At 41.0% G+C, this 25,345-nt stretch overlaps 1 protein-coding gene across 1 annotated transcript in view; it reads right to left on the minus strand.

The window, feature by feature from the left end:
• Positions 1-25,345, minus strand: part of LOC114656856 (40S ribosomal protein S25) — a 1,002,297-nt gene that overhangs the window by 508,925 nt on the left and 468,027 nt on the right. The gene's annotated exons all lie outside the window — the stretch shown is intronic.

Here is a 25,345-nt window from a genome sequence, read left to right on the forward strand (position 1 = left end):
AGAAGGTCTTGGAAGTGACCAAGAACCTAATGACCATTCTAACAGAGCTTCAGAAGTCCTCTGTGGGAATGGGAAAAACTGCCAGAAAGTCAACCATCTCAGCAGTACTCCATCAGTCAGGTGTTTATGGTAGAGTAGCCAGAGATGAATCACTTTTGAGTAAAAGGTTTATGGTAGTTAAAAGGACTTGGAGAATATGAGAACAAAGATTCTCTGGTTTCATGAGATAAAAACTGTACTCTTTGAGCAGAATCCCAGGCACTATGTCTGAAGAAGTCCGGGCACTGATCATAAGCTGTCTAATAACATTCCCATGGTGGAGCATGGTGGTGGCAGCACCATGCAATGTGGGTGCTTAGTGGCAGGGACAGGGAGACTGCTCAGAATTAAGGGAAGGATGATTCCAGCCAAATACAGAGATGTCCCTGAAGAAAGCCTGTTCCAGAGTTCATGTCACCTCGCACTGGAAGTCACCTTCCAGCACAACAAAGACCTGAAGCAAGCAGCCAAGACTACATTGGAGTGGCTTTGGGACAGCTCTTTAACTGTTCTTGACTGGTCCAGCCAAAACCCAATAGAACATCTGTAGAGATACCTGAAAATGACAATTTATTGGAGCCTGACAGGATCTGACAGGAGGAATGAGAAAAACTGCCCAAATCCATATGTGCAAAGCTGGAAGAGACTTACCAAGATGTAGGAATTGCAGCCAAAGGAGCGTCTACAAAGTACTGTATTAAGGGTCTGAATACATATATGAAGGAGAGATTTCAGTTCTTGATTTTTCATAACTTTGGGATTTTTCTGAGAACATGTTTCCATTTTGCCATTATGGGTTATTGAGTGTAGATTGTTGGGCAAAAATGTCCAATGTATCCCTTTGAAATTAAACCTACAACACAGCAAAATGTGCAGAGAGTGAAGTGGTCTAAATACTTTCTTAATCCACTGTAGATAAAGTAACATCTATCTATCTATCTATCTATCTATCTATCTATCTATCTATCTATCTATCTATCTATCTATCTATCTATCTATCTATCTATCTATTTGCCTCAAGGGGGAAATTTAGCTGTTTACTTTCATTCCAGAAATAAAGAAACATTACACAAAGCAACACTCCCCAACCAAATACACACCAAATACAGATTTTAAAAGTTTTGGCTAAAGATCCAGTGTGCAGTCCTAGTAAGTTGTTATAAAGCCTTTTGCCCCAGTAGCATTTCTTGACACACTACTGCTGAATAATTTTTTGAATGAACATCCTCAGTGTTACAGAGAGCAAGTGCAGCTTTGTTAGTGACTCCATTTTGTCTTTATTGTGTACTCTACTAATGACACCTCCAGTGGGTTGTCCCATCACTGAGCCTGCCTTTTTAAATAGCTGGTTGATTTGGCAGGCCTCTCTTGAGGTGATGTTATCAGCCCAGTACAATACAGGGTAGAATGCCATACTGGCTGTCACAGAGTTATAGAAAATGTGACATACAAATTAATATTCATAGTTCATTCAAGATTAAACTATGCGGGTAAGAAAAGCAAAAACATTTATTTGTAAAACACATGTTCATTCACAAAATCAGCTTTAAGTTCTTTACTATAATAGACACATCGCAAAAGGTTGCAAAAAAAGAAAGAAAAAACTAAAGAACAATCATTTATAAAAACTAATTATAAAAAGGGTAACTTAACATCTGGACCACGGAGAAAGTATAAACAAGAAGAGCTTATGAGAAACAGAGAAAAATATCACTTTTTACATGTGGAATACCAGATTGCCATAATCTAATCAAATAAACAGGCTCAGAAAATGGATAGAGGAGGGGATGAAGTAATCACCTCATTGTGGGTTTGATAATATTTTGGAGACGACTGTATTGCATTATACACTCACTGACCAAATTATTACTAAAACCTGAAATTCATAAAAATGAATTTAAATTGTAATGTGATGCCTCTTGGTTATGACAAATATGTTATGACGGTTTCCTTTTTTTTTTTTGGTAAGAAAGACTTGAGCCGGGGAATGGCGAACTGCTGAATGCTGATTAGCATATGCAAATAAGAACTTCGAACACGTGACAGTAATGACGCTATAAACCAAAAGTCTTAAAAGAAAATTTTTTTTAAAGGTTTTAATTAACACTCGAAGTTTCTTTCTGCCCAGACTATGACATTTTTGACCACTAGATGGCAGCAGTAACCTGCATTTAGACGAGGCGTCTTTCTTCTCAGGGACATCAGGACCCCGCATGATTCACAGACAGAACAGGAAAGAATCAACCCGACACTGGTCGCCAGTCCATCATACAGTGCAGGAAAGCAGACATCCACAAGGTCTTTTAAAATAAGACCAGTTACCTGATTAGATTATTAGATTATATGATTGATTAGAAAATGCGCTAATAAAAAGAACATATAAAGAAACTAGGAATTAAACAGTACTTTCAAATTCAGTCTCAGTTAATTGAGCGCTTCATTCTATTTGAACTCCAGTTAAATTCCCGCGACTGAAAATCGTAACATCCATACTGCTTTCTTCAACTGTGTAAGCTAATTTTACCCGACGAGTTCATGTAAGAGGTGGCCTTTTCAGGGCGATAAACGGGTCTTCTGACATTTTTAACGTTTGTGACGAAGGCAACGGTGAATAAAACTGAAAAACAGAATATTCTCAAGCCTACGTGTTCCAGTTCAGAGTCGTGATGGTATCGTGGTAACATCAGGCGGACATTAGCGGGGCGCCAGTCCATGTTGACCACCATAATCATTGACTGTTCACAAGGTGCTGCCCTTTAAATCTGCTGCCAGGGTTCAAAGTCCGGCCCAGTCACTGTTTTGAAAAGGCCATGAAGGATTTGTCCAAATTAGCGACTCTGTACAGTTAGTGGTATACTTGGGACCATCCTCGTTAAAGGCAAAGCGTTGTAATTTAGTTTTTTTTTGTAAGTATGGAAACAGTCATGGTCACTAAATAATGATTGGGTCCAGTTATGGGCATAGATAGATGTGAAAGTCACTATATAATAGATAGATAGATAGATAGATAGATAGATAGATAGATAGATAGATAGATAGATAGATATGAAAGGCACTATATAATAGATAGATAGATAGATAGATAGATAGATAGATAGATAGATAGATAGATAGATAGATAGATAGATATATGAAAGGCACTATATAATAGATAGATAGATAGATAGATAGATAGATAGATAGATAGATAGATAGATAGATAGATAGATAGATAGATAGATAGATGGGGCGGCACGGTGGCGCAGTGGGTAGCGCTGCTGCCTTGCAGTTGGGAGACCTGGGGACCTTGGGTTCGCTTCCCGGGTCCTCCCTGCGTGGAGTTTGCATGTTCTCCCCGTGTCTGCGTGGGTTTCCTCCGGGTGCTCCGGTTTCCTCCCACAGTCCAAAGACATGCAGGTTAGGTACATTGGCAATTCTAAATTGTCCCTAGTGCCTGCCTTGCGCCCTGTGATTGGCTCCAGCAGACCCTGTAGTTAGGATATAGCAGGTTGGATGATAGATATTTTTGCTGCTTGTCCACCCCATATATATACTAAAGGCATGAGTCAATGCACTTTATCCACATACAATACATATAGAGTTACTGAGTTCATAATAAAATACTCCCATATACAATACTTTAGTAGAACAACGGGCAAAATAAATAATATTTTAGGATCAAATGTGTACAAACTAAAATGATTAGATTAAAATCAGTAACATACACAAAATATGCATGAAAAAGAACATACTGTTTCTGTTTGACCCAAATACACACATACCTTAAATATGGAAATGGCTAAATCAAACGTGAATGCAAAACTTGGCTGTTTTGTCCACCCTCCATGATTTTCTCAAAACTTTAGCATTTTCAAAATTTCCTCCTGCAAACTTAGAGGTACCTGTCATTATACAGATAGGTTTGGTATTTTTCAAGTTGAAATTATTTCTTCACAAACATGGTACATTTGCTATGTGAAATTGTGTTCTAAAGTTACAATATTTTCTATAAATTATTAAAAATATGTTACTTGTACTGGTGTTTTATAATAGAGCACAGGTGTCAAACTCCAGGCCTGGAGGGCCGCAGTGGCTGCAGGTTTTCAATCTAACCCTTTTCCTAATCAGTGACCAGTTTTCACTGCTAATTCACTTTTTCCCCTTTATTTTAACAGCCATGTTAGAAGGATTCAGTCCTCTGAATTGATTTGTTTCCTCATTAAATGACAGCCAAACAGAAATGAGATGTGAAACGAGCCAACAGATGACCAGCTTAAACTTGGGCTTCAAACTCCAACCAGTTTCTTAATGAGAAGCCGATGCTTGCTGTGAATTAAACCCGTTATTTAATTCCATGGCTTGTTGCTGCTCTCGTTCTGCAACAGCAGACATTTCCAAAACTGTTGATTTTTTATTTTTTATAAGAACATTGTCAAAGTGTTTTGGTGGGTTGAGAGATCAACCTTACTGAGACCATCACCTTTCTTTATTTTCAGATATTGTGTGATGTGGTGGCTTGTTTTGTGTCTCATTATTGTTTGGCTGCTAATTAAGGAAAAAGAAACAACTAAAGGGCCAGAGTCAAGTTAATTAAAAGAAGTAATTAGCAGAAAAAAATTGGTCACTAATTAAGAAGATGGTTAGAATGAAAACCTGCAGCCTCCAGGACTAGACTGGACTATCTATCTATCTACAGTCATATGAAAAAGTTTGGGAACCCCTCTCAGCCTGCGTAATAATTTACTCTCCTTTCAACAAAAAAGATAACAGTGGTATGTCTTTCATTTCCTAGGAACATCTGAGTACTCTGGTGTTTTACAAACAAAGATTTTTAGTGAAGCAGTATTTAGTTGTATGAAATTAAATCAAATGTGAAAAACTGGCTGTGCACAAATGTGGGTCCCCTTGTCATTTTGCTGATTTGAATGCCTGTCACTGCTCAATGCTGATTACTTACAACACCAAATTGGTTGGATGAGCTCATTAAGCCTTGAACTTCATAGACAGGTGTGTCCAGTCATGAGATATAAAGGTATTTAAGGTGGTCAGTTACAAGTTGTGCTTCCCTTTGACTCTCCTCTGAAGAGTGACAGCATGGGATCCTCAAAGCAACTCTCAAAAGATCTGAAAACAAAGATTGTTGAGTCTCCTGGTTTAGGGGAAGGCTACACAAAGCTATCTCAGAGGTTTAAACTGTCAGTTTCAACTGTAAGGAATGGAATCAGGAAATGGAAGGCCACAGGCACAGTTGCTGTTAAACCCAGCAGGTCTGACAGGCCAAGAAAAATACAGGAGCGGCATATGAACAGGATTGTGAGAATGGTTACAGACAACCCACAGATCACCTCCAAAGACCTGCAAGAACATCTTGCTGCAGATGGTGTATCTGTACATCGTTCTACAATTCAGCGCAATTTGCACAAAGAATATCTGTATGGCAGGGTGATGAGAAAGAAGCCCTTTCTGCACTCGCACCACAAACAGAGTCGCTTGTTGTATGCAAACGCTCATTTAGACAAGCCAGATTCATTTTGGAACAAAGTGCTTTGGACTGATGAGACAAAAATTGAGTTATTTGGTCATAACAAAAAGTGCTTTGTATGGCAGAAGAAGAACACCGCATTCCAAGGAAAACATCTGCTACCTACTGTCACATTTGGTGGAGGTTCCATCATGCTGTGGGGCTGTGTGGCTAGTTCAGGGACTGAGGCCCTTGTTAAAGTCGAGGGTCGGATGAATTCAACCCAATATCAACAAATTCTTCAGGATAATGTTCAAGTATCAGTCACAAAGTTGAAGTCACGCAGGGGTTGAATATTCCAACAAGACAATGACCCAAAACACAGTTCAAAATCTACAAAGGCATTCATGCAGAGGGAGAAGTACAATGTTCTGGAATGGCCATCACAGACCCCTGACTTGAATATCATCGAAAATCTATGGGATGATTTGAAGCAAACTGTCCATGCTTAGCAGCCATCAAATTGAACTGAACTGGAGAGATTTTGTATGAAGAATGGTCAAAAATACCTCCATCCAGAATCCAGGCACTCATCAAAGGCTATAGGAGGCATCTAGAGGCTGTTAGATTTGCAAAAGGAGGCTCAACTAAGTATTGATGTCATATCTCTGTTGGGGTGCCCACATTTATGCACCTGTCTAATTTTGTTATGATGCATATTGCATATTTTGTGAATTTCCCCCTGGGATTAATAAAGTATCTATCTATCTATCTATCTATCTATCTATCTATCTATCTATCTATCTATCTATCTATCTATCTATTTTCTGTTAATCCAATAAACTTAATGTCACTGCTGAAATACTACTGTGTCCATAAGGCATGTCATATATTAAAAGGAAGTTGCTACTTTGAAAGCTCAGCCAATGAGAAACAAAAATCCAAAGAATTAAGAGGGGTTACCAAACTTTTTCATATGACTCTATTTATCTAGGAGGAATGAACGCCGTCCCAGATGCGGACAAATAGCTTGGAAACGCGCAGGCGCTGTTTTGAGGCTCGGAATCGTGCAGTGCAAAGAAGCAGTGTGAATTGCAATTCTGAAACTTTTTAAATGAAAATACTGTATAAGTTTTTTTTAAAAACAGCATCTAAATTAGGCGCTCGGATGTTCATGTAAATCGAACGGTTTATATTTAACTTTCCTGTTTTTTCTCCTGTTGTAGTATTATACTCTGCATTGTTAACAAAATACTCCTGCATAAAATTGCCGCTCTGATCAAAGTGCTGCCCGAGGCGCTTGTTTGGTCGCCTCGGCCCACACGCTGGCCCTGCTCCATTCATCCATCTAGCCATCCATTCAACATCTTTGATAAACAACACCCTGGAATAAGATAACGCCAGTCCTGTTATCAGCTTCAGCAGAGTTCTACCACTTATTGCTCACATATTCATCAATGTCCATGGAAAGCCCTGGCAGCTTTGCATCTGCTGAATTAAAACAAAACAAAAAACAACAACAACAAAACAAAATAAAAAGAACAACAAATTGGATTTAAGGAAGAGCAGAAATGGAAATTGAAATGGACACCCCGATCAAGCAGAGGGGTTTGGCAGGGTCAGCCCGTGAGAGTTCCTCGTGTCTTGTTAATGCATGTCCAATAGATGGCAGTGCCAGTGAGGGGACGGCGTGCAGGCTGACCGTTTGTTTAATGGCGCTGGGCTTTTGAGCCAACAAGGTGACCGTGCGAATAGAAGTGGCGAGTCGGCGAGAGGAATGCGACGGCTCATGAAGAAATCGCGGAGAGATAGCAGGAGGCACTGAGAGGGACAGAGATGACCGGATGAATGTCCAGCTCTGAGAGATGAAAACACAACACAGCTGCCAGAGATTAATCAGAAAAAATGGGGGAATTTGTATTCCTGGAGGGTGCAGGGCCTCAAGAAGCTAAAGTTCCACTATTGAAAGAACGTGTGTCTGAAATGCAAATTGGATTTGATTTCTATCCATCCATCCATTTTCCAACCCGCTGAATCCAAACACAGGGTCACGGGGGTCTGCTGGAGCCAATCCCAGCCAACACAGGGCACAAGGCAGGAAACAATCCTGGGCAGGGTGCCAGCCCACCGCAGGACACACACAAATACACCCACACACCAAGCACACACTAGGGCCAATTTAGAATCGCCAATCCACCTAACCTGCATGTCTTTGGACTGTGGGAGGAAACCCACGCAGACACGGGGAGAACATGCAAACTCCACGCAGGGAGGACCCAGGAAGTGAACCCAGGTCCCCAGATCTCCCAACTGCGAGGCAGCAGCACTACCCACTGCGCCACCGAGCCGCCCGATTTGATTTCTAGCCTTTTGATATTATTATAAACCTATACATCTATAAACTTATCATAGGCACTTTTCTATAAAGCACATTTCTCAAGTGGGAGTTACAGCTGCAAGCGTCTGTTCACTACAGTCATGGATGAACTGGCATCCTGGATGAGATGGACCCCCCCCCCCCCCCCCCAATTCGCTTGCCAATAAAGTGAATGGTCTGGAAGAGAGGCAGGGCAGTCTCCGTCTCAGCCGCAAAGGATGCCAATGAGGTGTAGATGGACTGGCATCAGGGCTGGTGCCACCATTAAGTCGATTTAGGCATTTTCCTAGGGTGTAGGGCAGTCAAAAGGGTTAGCTACCAAACAGTCAGTCAGTCAGTTGGCACACTAATAAGCTTGGTCTAGGGTACAAAATAACCTAGCACCAGCACTGACTGGCATCCCAGTGGAGGTGGATGGAATTCTCTTACCCAGCCAGGAGTTCAGTATAATGGAAGGACTGTATAAACAGTGGAGCATCCCAACTGTGGAGGTTGTCATTCCCTTTCCTGATCAGGATGGCAAATGAAGTGGGAGGCAGTGGGAGACTGTCTCCCATGTTCATGCTGTTCTCCATTACACTGGACAGGGGCATCACTCTTGGAGAGTCCCATTTGGATACCCACAGGGTACAATGGGAGTTGTGTTTTCATAATGATACTCTGTTGGGTTCCATAGGTGCCATCAGTGGGTCCTTTCAGAAGGAGAATCCCCTATCCCAAGGTGCTTCCTGGAGAGGATGGTTGAGCACTGGAACTACTCTCGGGTTAGGTTTAAAAAGGAGCCCTACACACCATACAGGGTGTCAGAGTCGGGAGAGGAGAAGGAGGACAAATATTGCCAGGGAGGATAGGAAATAGAAGAGAAGAGAAAAGAAACACAAAGAAAAGAGATTATATTGGTTGTCAGAGGAAGAAGCCTGTGTCAAGTATACCATGAAAATAAACTCTCATTTGCACACAGGGTTGTGTATGGGGTCTGTGATTCTCCCTAGTGGCAGCACTACATTGCAGTGGGGAGCTGCACTCATTTGAAAACTGTTCTACATTCTTCATATACTCAACTTTTCCTGAAGTGGTTTTTCGTAAACCATAAAAAGCATACTTTCAATAACTGAGTATTTGCAGAGGCTGTTTATTTTCTGGTTTATTATTGTAGTAGCAAATGTGTCTATCAAAATATATTGGAGTAAAAGCAGCCATTTGTGTTTGAAAAGGCAGTGAAATAAAACTGAAAGTAGAAATAATTCTCAGGTAAAGAAGAAATATTTTCAAAACGTACTGAAGTACAGTAATAAAGGATTTCGTCTTCATTATTATACAATGCTACAAATGGGATGTCAGCCCACCCAGAGCTCCCTCACACATTTACATTTAATAAAGCGTAAAAATGGGAGAACATGCAACTCCACAAAGAAGGCTCCCCTCCTAGGACATGGCTGTATTTGACGGGTGTCAACGTGTGAGGACCTGACAATGTGAGCCTCTACATCAGGGGGTCCTCAGTTGTGGTCCCGAAGGGCCACAGTGGCTGCAGGTTTCGTTCCAACAAGTTCCTCAAATTAGAAATCAGGCCTAGCAGATAATGAGACTTGGTGTTTAATTCATTTTCACATTGTCTCTGTTTTGTGGTCTGGAACAGATTTGTAACTCTTGGTTCATCCCATCTCTTTCATATACTGTATTTCTAAACATTTCATTAACCCAGATGATTTAACTTAACTTAACTTCATGATGCACATACACAGGTTTAAATGGAAGCAAGTTAGCTGGAGAGCTGGTGGCTCCTTTGTCTTTTGCACCTCATTATTAACTGGTTAAGAAATCAGGAAATAATTAAAAACTGAAAAATGTATAAAACTAAAATAGCCAATAAGGGCTCTGAAGTGTAACAAGTAAGTTAACTAAAATTAAGCCCCAAAATACATTGCTTGACTAGTAAATAAATGGGTTATTATTAAGAAACTGGTTAAACTAAAGACCTGCAGACACTGTGGCTCTTCAGGATGAAACTGAGGAGCCAGCCCTACATGTTTATTAAAATAGGTGGGGTCGTCTTCATCAGTTTTCTAAACAATACGCAGATTGACAGACAGAGGGTCAGACGGGCCTGTGTAGGTGAAGAGTGTAACCCATGCCAGAATGGCACCATGAACTCACAGTCCAGCCCCTGGATACACAGTGACAAGGACTTGCCTGTGCCAGTTTACTTGGTTTTCCTGTCACAGTTCCCAGCACGGACGCAGATTTTGCTTCTTCCTTTCTTGCTGCTTCCCACACTTTTCATTTGTTTTCAGTCCCCGGAGTGCAGGCTGCTAAAAAAGCCCAGGTCATAAGTTTGATGGGAAAGTTCTGCTCCCCGGAGTCCCGCTCCTCCAAAATTAATCTGAGCTTCACACTTTGGGCTTTTTTGAAGCCTGTGACTCACTGATGTAAAATGTTAAAATTTTCTTCTTTTTTTAGAAAAAAACTAAGGGGCATAACTTTCAGCCGTTCTTGAGTTTGAACAATTTGTAGAAAAAATTCAGATAAGACTGATAGAGTGTTAGTATTTCGAAGAAAGTGTGTGGCTTACAGAAGCAAATGAAAGAGCATATTTTTGAAACCACCTCACTGGCCTATGTGTCCACTAATAGCAAAAATACTGTATTTAGATATACTGTATATAGATACATACATATATACATATATATATATACACACACACACACATACATATATATATATATATATATATATATATAGAGAGAGAGAGAGAGAGGGAGAGAGAGAGAGAGAGAGACAAAAGTAGGTTTACTGGCAATTTAAGAACTTACGAGATTCTACCTAAGTGCACTGTGCCATTGTGATTCTTTTAAGCTAATAATAATGAAGTTGACTTAATAAAGCTACTGTAGTCATCATAGCTTGCTTGTATTTTTCCATGCAAACAACTGTAAACTTATTTTTGCCCACCCCCTACATATATATATGGGCTCATCAGGCATACACACTCCACTGCACTCCCTCTCGGGAATCGAACCTCGGACGTCAGCGCCAGAGGCAATGCCCCTAACGTTGCGCCACGGCGTGTGGTTCGTTTATTTGAGGTTCGATTCCCGAGAGGGAGTGCAGTGGAGTGTGTACGCCTGATGAGCCCAGAATGAGGGCGAAACACGTGTCGCATACTCTTTGCATTTATTTGACAGTAAACTATTTCAACCATTCTATGATCTACTCCTCACAAACTGAGGGCACCGTGGCGGATGTTAGCAGATTGCTGGCCAACCACAAGCGTTACCTGGTAGGTAACCACCCATACAATCAGATTGTGACACAGACTACGAATGCCGTGAATATATATATATATATATATATATTCATTGGTCTCAATCACAGTCTGATTATTTGGATGGTTACCTACCAGGTAACATTTGTGGTTGGTTGGCCAGTCGGCAAACATCCGTCACATCCTGTCAGATGCGACCTAAGAATGTAATATCTGATCTTCACCTGGTCAAATAAGTGAACCAGCCGTCGTTGCGCAGCATTTGGGACTTAACCTCAGGTGCTGACGTCCAAAGTTTGATCCTGTAAAGTGCAAAAGAGTGTACACCTGATGAGTCACAATTAGGGTCAAACATGGGTTGTGTACTCTTTGTATTATTTGACAAGTACTGCATCACACACATAAAATATATATATAATTTATATATACTGTATATAATATATAAATATATATATATATATATATATATACATTTTATATATATATATATATATATATATACATTTTATATATATATATATATATATATATATATATATGGTTGAAATAGTTTACTGTCAAATAAATGCAAAGAGTACGCGACACGTGTTTCGCCCTCATTCTGGGCTCATCAGGCGTACAAACTCTATATATATATATATATATATATATATATATATATATATATATATATATATATATATATATATATATATTGTGGAACGTGATCCAGACACAGACAGGTAGACATGTTTCAAAGTACCACCACACTGTTTATTATACAGTCCACTATTTACAAAGTGCACACACAACCCCCCAAAACTCCACCAAAGTCCAGGCCTTTCTCACTCTGTCTCTCTTCAGGTCCGCCTCCACTCCTCTCCTCCAAGCTCTGTCCTGCTACACTCCCAACTCCAGCCCTTGAATGCAGGGAGGCAGCCCCTTTTATACACACCCGGATGTGCTCCAGGTGCCTCCCGACACTCTTCCGCCGGCACTCCCATGGGTGGCAGAAGTGCCGGCTGCACACCCGGAAGCACTTCGGGTGTCCCCGATCCTCTTCCCCCCAGCACTTCCGGGAGTGGTGGAAGTGCTGAGGTCCAGGGCTACAAAGGCATTGCGGTGCCCCCTGGCGGTGACCACGGGCCCCTACAGGGCTGAGCTTCAAAGCCCTGTACCCGTGGTCCCCAAAGCCACCAGGGCGGTCGCCCCCACGTGGTCTGGGGGAGGCGTAAGCCCTCCTCCGGTCCTCCTGGGCGTCCCGGCCAGGTACCATCCCCAGCCACCTGTGATAATATATATATATGTAATAGCAGGAATGATGAGACAGGGCAAATACCAAATACTTGGGTGCCAACTGGGCAAAACCCTGCTTAATTTCTACACAACAGAAAACCTTTAAATAAAAGTCTCTGACTGGGACAGTTCCTCTGGAAACAGTGCCCTTTTAAGGGACATACTTTATTTCTCTTTCTGTTGTTCTTTATATATAAAGATTAGTAATAATAGGTTAATAAATATTAGTCATACTATTACTAAAATAATACTAATACTAATAAAGATAAGAATATAATCATAATCTGTGAGCTTCATCTGGCACTGACTTGCTGTTCAGACATGTTGGGAAAAGACATCACTCACAAAACAAGACTGCAACAAAAAACAGAAGATTAGAGGGAAGTGAAGTCAATGAGACACAGGGGCTCAGGACTGAAAAGGATGAACCAAATAAGCAAAGATGAATATGCAAACCATAAATCTATCTCTCTATGATATAGTGCCTTTCATATCTATCTATCTATCTATCTATCTATCTATCTATCTATCTATCTATCTATCTATCTATCTATCTATCTATCTATCTATCTATCTATCTATCTATCTATCTATCTATCTATATAATTTATATCCACAAACTTTGACGTTGGCAGTGCAGGATGCCATCTTGAAAAACGTTGATATGATGACTTTTTGTGTTGCACTTCCAGTAGCTACATCAGAGCTACAGGAAATCATTGTTAGCAATAATGTGGAAGCAGCTATTAAAATGTGCACAACATAGTGGCACCCATATTAAAAAAACATTTTCTTTGTATGAAGCCCACACATTCAATAACACCCAATGTTATGTAACAGGCAGGGTTTGCTAATTTATTAAAAATCAAAAACTGACATTCTCCTTCATAAAAGTATTCAGACTCTTTGCTGCTGCACTTCAAATTCTGCTCAGGTGCTTCCAGTTTCCTTTGATTATCCTTGAAATGTGTCGAGAATTTGAGTGGAGTCCACCTGTGGTTAACTGAAGTGACTCATATAATTTAGAAAGGAACATGTGTACTTGTGTATAGAAGGTCCACAATTTACAATGCATGTCATGACATAAACCAAGCCAGAACGTCCAAAGAACTCTCTGTAGACCCTGTGATCAGATTGTGCCTCACATGTATGTATATATGTATGTCTGTCTGTCTCTGTATGTCTGTCTGTCTATCATTTGCTAGGGTTTGCTAATTTATTAAAATCAAAATCTGAAATCTCTCCTTCATAGAAGTATCCAGACCCTTTGCTGTGGCACTTCAGGGCAAAGGGATGAAACCACTTCTAAAGCTTTGACTATCCCAGGAGCACAGTGGCTGCAGTAATTGTGAAGAAGTTTGGATCTACCAAGACTTGCTGCTGGTTCCGAACTTCTTCTGTTTAGCCATTCTTGAGGCCACTGACCTCTTGGAAGCACTGAAAGCTTTAAAAATGGTTTCATCCCTTTGCCCTGATCAATGCCTCACCACAGTTTGGTGGCGGAGGTCTGCTGAGAGCTCCTTGGGTTTTCATGGTTTTATTTTTTGTTCTGAGATTGCAGTGTAAATTGTAGGACCTTCTATACACAATACATGTGTGACACTTTAAATGATGTCCAGTCAATTCAGTTTATCACAGGTGTACCCCAATCAAGTTCCTGACACGTTTCAAGGAGAATTTAATCAAACAGGAGGTACCTGAGCACAATCTGATGTGCCACAGCAAAGTGTCTGAATACTTCTATGAAGGAGAGAATTCAGTTTTGGATTTTTAATGCATTTGAAAATCTTTTCTAAAAAAACACTTTGTTTTCACTTTGTCATTATGGGTTACTGAGTTTATAAACAATAAACAGCAAATGATTCAATTTAAAATGAAATCTACACCACAATTGACTATGCAGAAGGTGAAGGGGTCTCAGTACTTTCTGCATCTACTGCATATCACAGGAAATGTCTAAACATGTTAGACAGTGCAGTGAAAAGAAGATCCCAAGGCTCAAGACCCCTGTGTCTACCCCAGGCATCTAATGATGTTTGAAGACCTCACTTGTGGCACCTTGTCAGCCCGACTAGAAAACACTAGGGGAGGTGTGGATTTTCAAGGCCCTCCTTTGAGAAATATGGAGCTGTCATCATGAGCCACTGCCCTATTCTGGTTCCAGTCAGACAAACAAGATGGTGCTTTAAGAACTTTGATTACCTCGACACCGTGAGGAGATTCTTGAGAGATGTGAAGGCCAAAGATTGATAGACTTTACAGAAAGCTGGAAATGGCCCCGTTTTCTTCTTTGCTTTGAACCCCTATAAGGCTTAAAGCAGCTTAGTGTCTAATGGATTGAGTGTGTGTGGCATGCTGTGCACACCACATTAAATTTGACTGTTTAGCCCCCTACCCCCAGATCTGCATTTACAAATTCTTCTCCTCCTTCCTGCACCTCACATCCCATAAGCAATCAGGACCCCTAACAGTTTGTCCGCCGCTCAAAGACAATTCGCAAGTGAAATACCCGGTGTCAGCCGCCACTTTTTGCTCCAGGGAATCTTCTGAGCCCAGACCCATTCTAATTTCTGTAGGGGTTCCTACTAGGCAGCTCATTAGGCTGGCCACCTGCGATGGGGCTTCAATTTCAGAGCCCGGGCCTTTGTTTTCCCAAGTCCCATGTGTCATGGCAAAGCTTTGTGTCCACTGCACTGAGACTGGCATTGCGGAAGCCCAATTAGTCATGTCCTGCCACTCACCACTTTGCACTGGATGAATGATCGGACTAATGAATGTTATGCTGTACCACCTGGGGTTCACACCCACAATCATGCTACATGAAGGTACTATGGGAAGAACGCAGTGCTAGCATATGTACATCTTCATGTGTTCATGGGCCGCCCGGTGTGCTGTATTAACAAGCACACTGTACCACCAGAGGTTTCGTCATTGTCCTAATATGACATGTTAGTCAATGAGCTTCTCTCAGTGCTCACTGCGAATTGACCTAAAAGCATGATCAGTCTGCCATTCTTCATGACATATACAGTAGCAGCTTTCACTGTTAATGCAGCTTCAAAGCTCTGCCTAAAGTAAGAGTTAGCGTTCCGAATGGCATAGACATTATTAAATGAAATCCACTGGGCCAGCAAACAAGGAAAGACAAACACCCAACCATTCACCTCCACAGGACTCCAGACATCTGCTTGATCCTACTTATCACGATGAACTGATTGACTGAACTGACAAAAAGTGCAAACCAAGCAATGGACGGCATGCCAGTTCCTCATCCAGAAGGCTCATCACACTTGGCTCCTTTTAGAGATACCAGTTGAACTATGATGCTCACCTTTTGGGTTGTGGTCGACCTGGAAAATATCAAAGTGGACACGATAAGGACATGCTCACCAAACTGGAAAATGAACCAAAGGACCCAGAGCTGTCAGGCAGCAGTGTTAACCAATGTGCCACCCAATTTAGAGTGGGCAATCAACATACACTTCACATTTTTGGGGAACCCACATGACGTGGCAAGAATGTGAAAACTCTAAACATATAGTAAGCAGTGCAGAATTTAAAACTAGATCCATATGATGCCACAGTGACCAACCTGCTCTTACTGTGCCACCTTATTTTTCACCCATCTATCCATTTTCATTTTTATTAGTAGTAATACCTGTAGTAAAAGGAAGAAGAAAGATAAATCCATAAAAACATTTTCAAGTGAGAGAAGACCTTTTATTCAATGTCACTTAATAGTTTGCCCTGCCATTTTCTCATCTACTGTAGCCCGAAACAATTTTTGGGATGTCTACCTCTGAAATAATAAATTAAAAGACGGCCATCAATTTTTCAAGCTCTTTTCAACCAGTGCAAGACTACAAACAACTGGCACCCTGGCAGAAACTGATACAATAAAAACCAAGAAGAGACTCAATGTCATTATAGTAACATTCACACACAGACACATGCCAGGCTAAGTAATTTACTAATCAGAATAACAGACTGATGATAATAATAATAATAATAATAATTATAATACTAAATCATTTGTACATTAATTCAAGCCATAATTTAATTTCAGAGATCCAGGGGACAAATCATAATCTGGCAGAATGGGATACATGACAGGTACTAGAAATGGGTGGGATGCCAGTTCCTCTATTGTATATGGTAATACAGTAATAAGCAGGTTTAAAAACTGATGAAACAATAATACAGTAATAATAATTTACTCAAGTCCAAGATCATGGAGGCCAGGATGCAGTGTTACAAGGAGAAGTTGTTCAACACGTTCTTCAACAACCTGGACAGGCAGTTCACCGACAATGACCTGAAGCACACACAACTTCAAAGTGCTGGTCTCAAGGGGGAAAACAAAAGCCTGATTATAGCCGCTCAAGATCAGGCCCAGAACTCCCAGCACCACCAGAAGTATATCCTAGGCACATCAGTCAACAGCAAATGCTGTCTGTGTGATGAAGCTGAGGAGACCACCAACCACATAGTGTCCAGAAGCAGTATAATGGCCTCAAAAGAATATCTTGAATGTAACAACAAGGTCAGTATGTGCCTGGAGTGGGCATTACGTCAACATCTGGGTTATCCAACAACAGACAAGTGGTACAAGTATATACTGGATATGGCCATTGACATCTGAGACTGTGTCATCATGTGGTACAAGACTATTCCCACACACCGTACCTCCACCACCAATAGGTCAAACATGGTGTTCCATGACAATAAGGGAAAGTCATGCATCTTCATCAATGTGACTATCCCAGATGACAACAACATCCTGAGCAAGAAGGTAGTGGAGATCATCAAATATAAAGACCTAGAGAGTGAAGTCAGGTGCATGTGGAAAATAAGGGCAAGAGTGGCTGCAGTAGTCGTAGGTGCACTGGGAACCATCATGACTGGATTCCAAGAGCAGTTGGACAAACTCACGTGCAGAGTCAGTACGAACGAGATCCAGAAGATCGCACCACACAGTCTGGCTCACATTCTTTGACAAGTCTTCAGCTGAACAACAAGCTGAATTCAAAGCCTGAGAGGACTGGTTGACCTGTGGCAATTGTGCCAACATACCATAGAGTTCTGAAAGGAGGGCATAATAATAATAATAATAATAATAACAACACATCACGTCTTTCACAAATATTAAAAACACACATGCAAGCCACGCAATTAAAACCATCACTACATACGCCACACCAACAGTCACGTATTCCCTCCGAGTTGCACACTGGTCATAAACAATGCTAACGTCCAAACCTGTTAACAATGGTGGCGGCTGACATACCTGAAATCGATCATTTGAAGGGAAGTTCACATATTTTTTTTTGAACTGCTGTGGTAAATGACCTTGACGTTCAAGTGACCTGAGCTTTATGTTGTGAGATGACCTCATGAGGTTCTTACCACTCAGACCACATTAGCTGGTGTGACTTCCTGGGTACAGATTGATTTAGACAGCAATCCCAAATGATGCCACGTTCATTAAGGAGCACAGAATCTGGAGAAAAAACCCCACAAACATAATGAGAATATGCACATGTTACAGAGACAAAACCCTGGCTGGGATCTGAACCCAGGATGGGCAGCATGGGCATAAAGGAGGCATTGACACATGCCATACCTGTACAAGACAAATTTCACTTCACTAACTGAACTAAGTCACAACTCTTTGGAGTGTCGGAGGACAAGGAAGTGCTTGGAGAACACCACCAGGCAGCTGCCATGCTACCCAGCAAGAATATTAGTCATAAATACATTAATGTTTCTAATCATAAAAATGATTGGTCTACACATAAAACCCACCACAAGGGTGAACAAGTATTCAATAACAGCAATAATGTGCACAGTGCCAGGGAAAACTCTGCTTGAAATTCTAGAGGGGGACAGTGCCATTTCAGTTAAAATGGAGCCATTGTGGGTATCCAAATGAAAGTTGAATTTCATTTTCAGTGACGTCAGAACAAATGCCTGCTACTAATCAGACAGATTTTTATTTAATTAATTGGTACTTACTAGCCTATTAATAAGGAGAAAAGAAAGTAATACGATTGCATCTTTGACTTTATCCAACATTCAGCTGTCTTAACAGATTTATCGATCTGCACAACAAACAGCCAATACGCACAAATATGCACATCTACAATCCGGAAGCTCAATATCCACTGCTAAATGAACAACACAGACTCAAAATGAAAATAAAATAATCAGAAATGCTCTTTACCCCATGATGATCTATTAACTTTCCTGCAGTGGGTTGGCACCCTGCCCAGGATTGGTTCCTGCCTTGTGCCCTGTGTTGGCTGGGATTGGCTCCAGCAGACCCCCGTGACCCTGTGTTCGGATTCAGCGGGTTGGAAAATGGATGGATGGATAGATCTATTAACTTTGTGAAATTACCACAAAAGACTGTTTGTAAACTGCAAAGGCTGCGGTTTGTAGTTCCGTACAGGCAGGAGTCAGCGTGAACTGGGCAGATGAGAGCTTAGGTATCACTTCTGATGAGAATTAGCAGTCACTGTATCCAACCACTGACAATCTACAACTATTTTTTAAAATGCAAGTGGTGTCCAAAACTGTGGAACAGCACAAGTGAGGGGGCAACGTCCCTTTTTGCTGTACGTGTCTCAATTTGCACCAATTGATGACATGAAAATATGTAGGCAAGCCTATAATACCTGCATCTATATTCATACATAGCACCTTACACAATGACCTGGGGGGGGGGGGCATTTTATTTAAAAGATGAAGAAGTTGTGTGGGGACTTTCATGTACCAGGGGACAGACACCCCATTGTCTTTGGAGCCATGACTAGCTGAGATAAGCAGAACTGACTCTAATCAGGAGACATTCTTAAGAGGGAGAGGACAAGCAGGGGGCTGGCAGGTGTGAGGAGGGGCGGAATATTCCCAGAGGGCTTTCAGAGGTCACGAGCTGGCTGCCTCTTTATCAGACAGTCTGGGATGCGGTCTGACATTAAACAGAGGTTGTCCTTCACTGAGGTGGTGGTGGAGGAGGAGGAGGTGGGCTATACCCGCAGCCACAATGACACCGCCTGGCACTACGGCTGGATAGAAAGCCTTAATAAATCCAACACTTATCTTGTTTCTATTTCTTGACAGCCCCAGACTTCACTTTTAAAGGAATCTCAAGATTTGTCATCCGGGAGGCTTGATGGCTCGAGCAGCAGACCTCCTTCTTGAAGACAACTGTGGAATTCGTCATGGGTGATGCATTGCAGGCTCCACCCCGTGACTACTGGAACCAGCTGTGCGAGGTGCTGGCAGACAGAAAACAGCTGGCACTGATGCATCCGGGGAGAGAGGATGGTTACTTAGCAGCCTCCACGCCACATGTAATGCCTTTCAAGGACACAACCAAAACTTTTATGACTGCAAGGACTCAAACTTTACAAAGAGGCATGAGATGTGCTGAAGCACTGCTGAAGGTGACTGATGAATTCCATGTTGTGCCCTGTACCCATTCATCTATTTATATGGGTGGATCGCCAGTTTAATCTGCTGCTGGCAACTGCAGGTCTTATACTCCATGCAGGACAAGCTAGCAACTGGTTTCATTACATAGGGGTCTCAGGGGCTTTCTCAGTTTTCTAGAAAATGTTCTGAATCATCTAACCTCCTTAGTGCTTTGAAATTCTAAACTTCTAAGGCTGATTAAAAAGAAATTGTTTAAACTGATTTTTTTTTATGTCTCAAGCTCTCTGACAATATTTTCCAACAATTCTTTGCCTATTTTTCCAGATATTTCCATAAAAAAACATATCCACAAAAATATCAGACTATCATGTTCAAGGATTTGCCAAGAAGGCAGATTTGGAAAAGATTTAAAAGGATTATAATAATGAACAAAACTTAACTGGGGAGCAAACAGTGACAGAAGGTCATGCTGCTATGAGGGGATCAGGGAAAGCTAGAGATAGTGGGATCAGGTAGGACCTGAAGGTGGGACCAGAACTTAAAACGCAATGCAGCAGGATGCTGAGGTCTGATAGGACTGGACTTCAGAGCAGTAAACAAATGTGAAGTCCAATATGGTCAACTTCCACAGGAACGTACTGCAGGGAAGGAAGAATTAGAGTCCAAAGGATGAGGATTTCATGACAGGATCAGATTCCAGTGGGTAAAGCTGCAGGGAAGTGACTTTTGACAGGACGGACGGACGGACGGACGGACAGACAGGCGGGCGGATGGATGGATGGTAATGCTTACAGCCTGAGTGACAAGTCAATACCAGACATGTGCTCTTCTGTTTGGTCAAGATACATAGAAAGATAGATATGAATTGTATTATATAATAGACAGAGATAGATAAGGCACTATTAGATAGATAGATAGATAGATAGATAGATAGATAGATAGATAGATAGATAGATAGATAGATAGATAGATAGATAGATAGATAGATAGATAGATAGATAGATAGTTATTTGACCCCCAGTCGAAATATTTGGCTTTTGACAGAAGCTCTTTCAATAAATAAATCATAAATACATTTATATAAATAAATATTTACACACATGGTGTGGTCTGGACACACACAGTAGAATGACTAAAAAGGAAGAAAACTTCTGATTTGGCAGTCCCAGTCCCAGTGAGGCACTACACAGACGTACTGCTATTAGTATAAAGGACCCCCAGTCACATTTTCTGACAAATTTCTGCTGAATAATTTGTTGTCTGAAAGTCCTCACTGTTGGAGTGTCACAGAGAGGATGTGCAGGATTGTTCATAATGGCACTCAGTTTTTGTTTTAACTCTCTCCTTTGCTACAACCTCCAGAGTGTATCCCATAACTGAGCCTGCCCTTTTTAATTTGCTTGTTGATTCGGTGGTCCTCTCTTGAAGTGATGTTAGCAGCCCAGCACAGCACACTGTCCATCACAGATGTGTAGATGGTGTGAAGGAGGCCACTTCCCACATTAAAGGAGCACAGTGTCCTAAGAAAAAAAGAGCCTGCTCTGCCCTTTCCTCTCTAGTTCTTTTGTTTTATTAGACCAATACAACCTATTATTGATGTGGACCCAAAGTACTGCAAATACTGAAGCTTCAAAGTTACTGGGGTCTGTCTGAATCAGGCTCCAACTAGTTAAAGTATGGTAACTGGTTTAGACTGAACAGGCTAAAGCTGCAGTAGATATCAAGCCTGACAGGATCAGATGCCCAAGAGTAAAGCAGTGATGACAGCTGCTGGATGGAGAGGTGACACTGGATTAAATTGCAAAAATGTAAACAAAAAAAAGGGGTGAGATTCCAATATGACATTCTTCTACTCCAATGGATAATATACGGCGTCAAGATGAAATTCTAAAGGATGAAGATTCATATTGATGTGATCTAACTACATAAGGTTCCAATTGATAAAATTACACACACTGTGCAAATTCTTAGGACCACTATGCTAATACTGGTTAGGGCCTCATCATGCTCTCAGAATGGACTCAATCCTTCATGGCACGGATTTCATATGATTTTAGAAACATTCCTTTGAGATTCAGGTCCATATTGACATGATTGTGTCACGCAGTTTCTGCAGATTTTTCAGCTGCTCATTCATACTATGAATGCCCAATTCTTCCATATCCCAAAGGTGTTCTGTTGCATTGAGAAGGCCCCTGAAGAACACGGAACACACGTCATGTTCATAAAAAGAGTTTGAGATGATTTCTGCTTAGTGACATGGTGCGACACCATGCTGGAAGTAGCCAATAGGGGACGGTCAAATTGTGGCCATGAAGTACAGCAACAACAATCAGACAGGACATGGAATTCAAGCGGTGATTGATTGGTATTAACGGGCCCAAAGTGTGCCAAGAAAACCTTCACTCTCATTACTACCATCAGCATGGACTGTTGACATAAGGCAGGTTGGGTGCATGGATTCCTACTGTTGGCACCAAATTGTGACCCAACCAAGTGTGTGTCAAAGCAAAAATCAAAACTCATTAGACCAGGCTACATTTTGCTAATTTTGGTGGGTCTGCACCGACTGCAGCCTTAGCTTTCTGTTCTTTGCTGTTAGGAGTGGAACCTGATGTGATCTTCACCTGTTATAGCCCATCCGCCTTGAGGTTTGACGCACTGTGCTTTCTGAGATGCTTTTCTACTCACCACAGTTGTACAGAGTGGTTATGTGAGTTACAGTAGCCTTTCTGTCATCTTGAACCAGTCAGGTTATTCTCCTCTGACCTCTCTCATCAGCAAGGTGTTTCTGTTCACAGAACTGATGCTCACTGGATGTGTCTATGATTTTGCAAAATTCTGGGTAAACATTAGAGACCTTTGTGCATGAAAATTCCAGGAGATCAGCAGTTACACAAATACTCAAACCAGCCCATCTGGCACCAGCTAAGAGAGATGAGATCCCATATTGATTTTTGATCTGAAAAGTAACCGAAGCACCTGACTTGTATCTGCAGGATTTTATGCAATGTGCTGCTGCCACATGATTGGCTGAATTGATAATTACATGGATAAGCAGGTGGGAAAACGTCCCTAATCAGTGAGTGTAGATAACAACATTAAAGTAATAAGATTCTAAAGGGTATTGCAATAATGGCAGGATCAGAATCTAAAGGAAAAATCATATTCATCTTGTTTAAAATTGTCCAAAATGTTTCCAGGGCAAGAATCACCCTGTGAACTTTGCAATTGAGCTCCAACCTCACTGGGCCACAGAACATGTTCTGGGTGTGCACCAAATTAACAACATTCTGGAGAAAAATCTGTGAATGCCTATCAGACAGCCAGGGTGTCACAATCATCGCAACCCATTAACAGCTCCCAGGTGGCCTTAAAGTGGAGAAGGCTTATCTTGCTCAACTGGAAGAATCCCACCCCACCACTTTTAAGTCAGTGGGTAACTGATGTTCTATGCCAGTGGTCTCCAACTCTGGTCCTGGAGGGCCACAGTGCTGCAGGTTTTCATTCTAACCCTTTTCTTAATTGGTGACCCGTTGCTGCTGCTAATTAACTCCTTTTCCTTTCATTTTAATGAACTTGATTTTAAAGATTTGTTCCCCTGAATTTCTTCATTGTTCCTCTGAGTTGCTTCATTTCTTTCCTTAAATGGCACCCAAAAAGAAGACCAACTAAGTCAGGGCCTCAAACTTCAACCAATTTCACTACAACCAGTTATTTAATTAGACTCTGATTCTTGTCATTAATTAAACTCGTTCTTTAATCTCATTGTGCAATGAAAGACATTTCTGACATTGCTGATTTTCTCTTTTCTAATAGCGTGGGTCAAATGTTTAGGGGACCTGAGCAGATCGACATTCTTGAGACCTTCATCTTCCTTTATTTTCAGATTTTAATTGATGGACACAGTTTGCTGTTCATGTTTTGTCTCATTTTTATGTCATTATTGTTTGGCTGCTAAATAAGGGAAATAAAAAAACAATTAATTATTAAGAAACAATTAATTAGCAGCAAAAACAGGTCACTAATTAAGGAATGAGTTAGAATGAAAACCTGCAGCTACTGCGGCCCTCCAGGACCAGAGTTGGGGACCCCTGTTCTATATTATTTGAAATTGAAAAAAAAATCAAGTTCTCACTTGGATCTGTTCAGAACTCTTTTTTTTTAATAAGGCAGGATCTAATTAATAACATTTTAGAATAAGCTCCTATATCAAGGATAAGGATATTCTTTCTTCCGTCTCCTAAAGATTTGCTCTGGTTGTTGTCTCTCCTCTCTTTCTCTTGAGTGGGAGCTGCATTTTGGTTTGTTAAGCTTGACTTAATTGTATGGAATGTTGTTTGCTTCTAACTGAAATCAAAATAGATAGATAGAATCCAACAGGATTAGACTCTAACTCAGGGGTGGGCAAAGTCATTCCTGGAGGGCCGCAGTGGCCGCGGGTTTTTGTTCCAACCCAGTTGCTTAAATAGAAAACAATCCTTGCCAATAATTACATTTCATGGCTTGTTAGTGCTTTAACTCTGCTATGTCAAGTTATTCTCATATTCTAGATTTTTTTTCCATTCTAAGGATATCATCCAAATACTTTGAAGTGTAAAACGGATGGGTAATTCTCAATCCTTCACTTTTTTCTCTTCTCATTCCTTCCAAGTATTTAATTAAACCAAATAGTGCATGATAAATACACACAGGTGTAAAGGGTAACAAGCAAAATAGTTAACTGCTGGTTTCTTTTGTCATTTGCATCTAATAAGGAGCAATTAAAAAACGAGAATGTAGCTGTTTAAGACTTAAATAAGCAATAAGGGTTCAAAATCTTAATGAGGGAGTTAACTAAAATGAAGCAGAAGATGTTTCTAGAGCAATAAGGGCTTCTTATTAAGAAATTGGATTGGAACAAAAACCTGCAGCCACTGCGGCCCACCAGGAATGACTTTGCCCACCCCTGCTCTAACTGGTAAATTTACATTTACAGCATCAGAGAAAAAAATAAAGTTAAAGGATATTGGGGTTTGAGAAAATCAGGCAATACCATTAATGGTCTTTGATAGTGAGGTCCTGTAAGATCTAACTAAAGAGGCAATTACTAAAAAAGTGGGACCTGTCATCAAAGACTAAAACTGCAGGACATACTGTATAAGCCTGCCAAGATTAGACTTCAAAAACAAACGATTACTAAATGGAAAGCTACAAAGGCAGATAGGGGCCATTGAAGTATCTCGATATGAGTGTCTAATTAGTAAAAGTGCAGGATTATAATAATAAGTGTAAACATGCAGGAATGAGGTCTGACCACAAGTGATTTCAAAGGGTATTTCTACAGTGACAGGATCAGGCCTCTAAGGGTAAAATGTCAGGCTTTTTAATCTGAAAGGGTCAGACTCCAGTGGATAACGACTTAATGATAGAATCAGACTCTGATGGATAAAACTTTAGAGAAGTGATGACTGACAGGATCAGACTCTGGAGTGCATTGGTCTCGTGAAGCATCGGAATCTAAAGGGTAAGA

The sequence above is a fragment of the Erpetoichthys calabaricus genome, chromosome 9 (genome assembly GCF_900747795.2).
Source record: "Erpetoichthys calabaricus chromosome 9, fErpCal1.3, whole genome shotgun sequence".
NCBI classification, from domain to species: domain Eukaryota; kingdom Metazoa; phylum Chordata; class Cladistia; order Polypteriformes; family Polypteridae; genus Erpetoichthys; species Erpetoichthys calabaricus.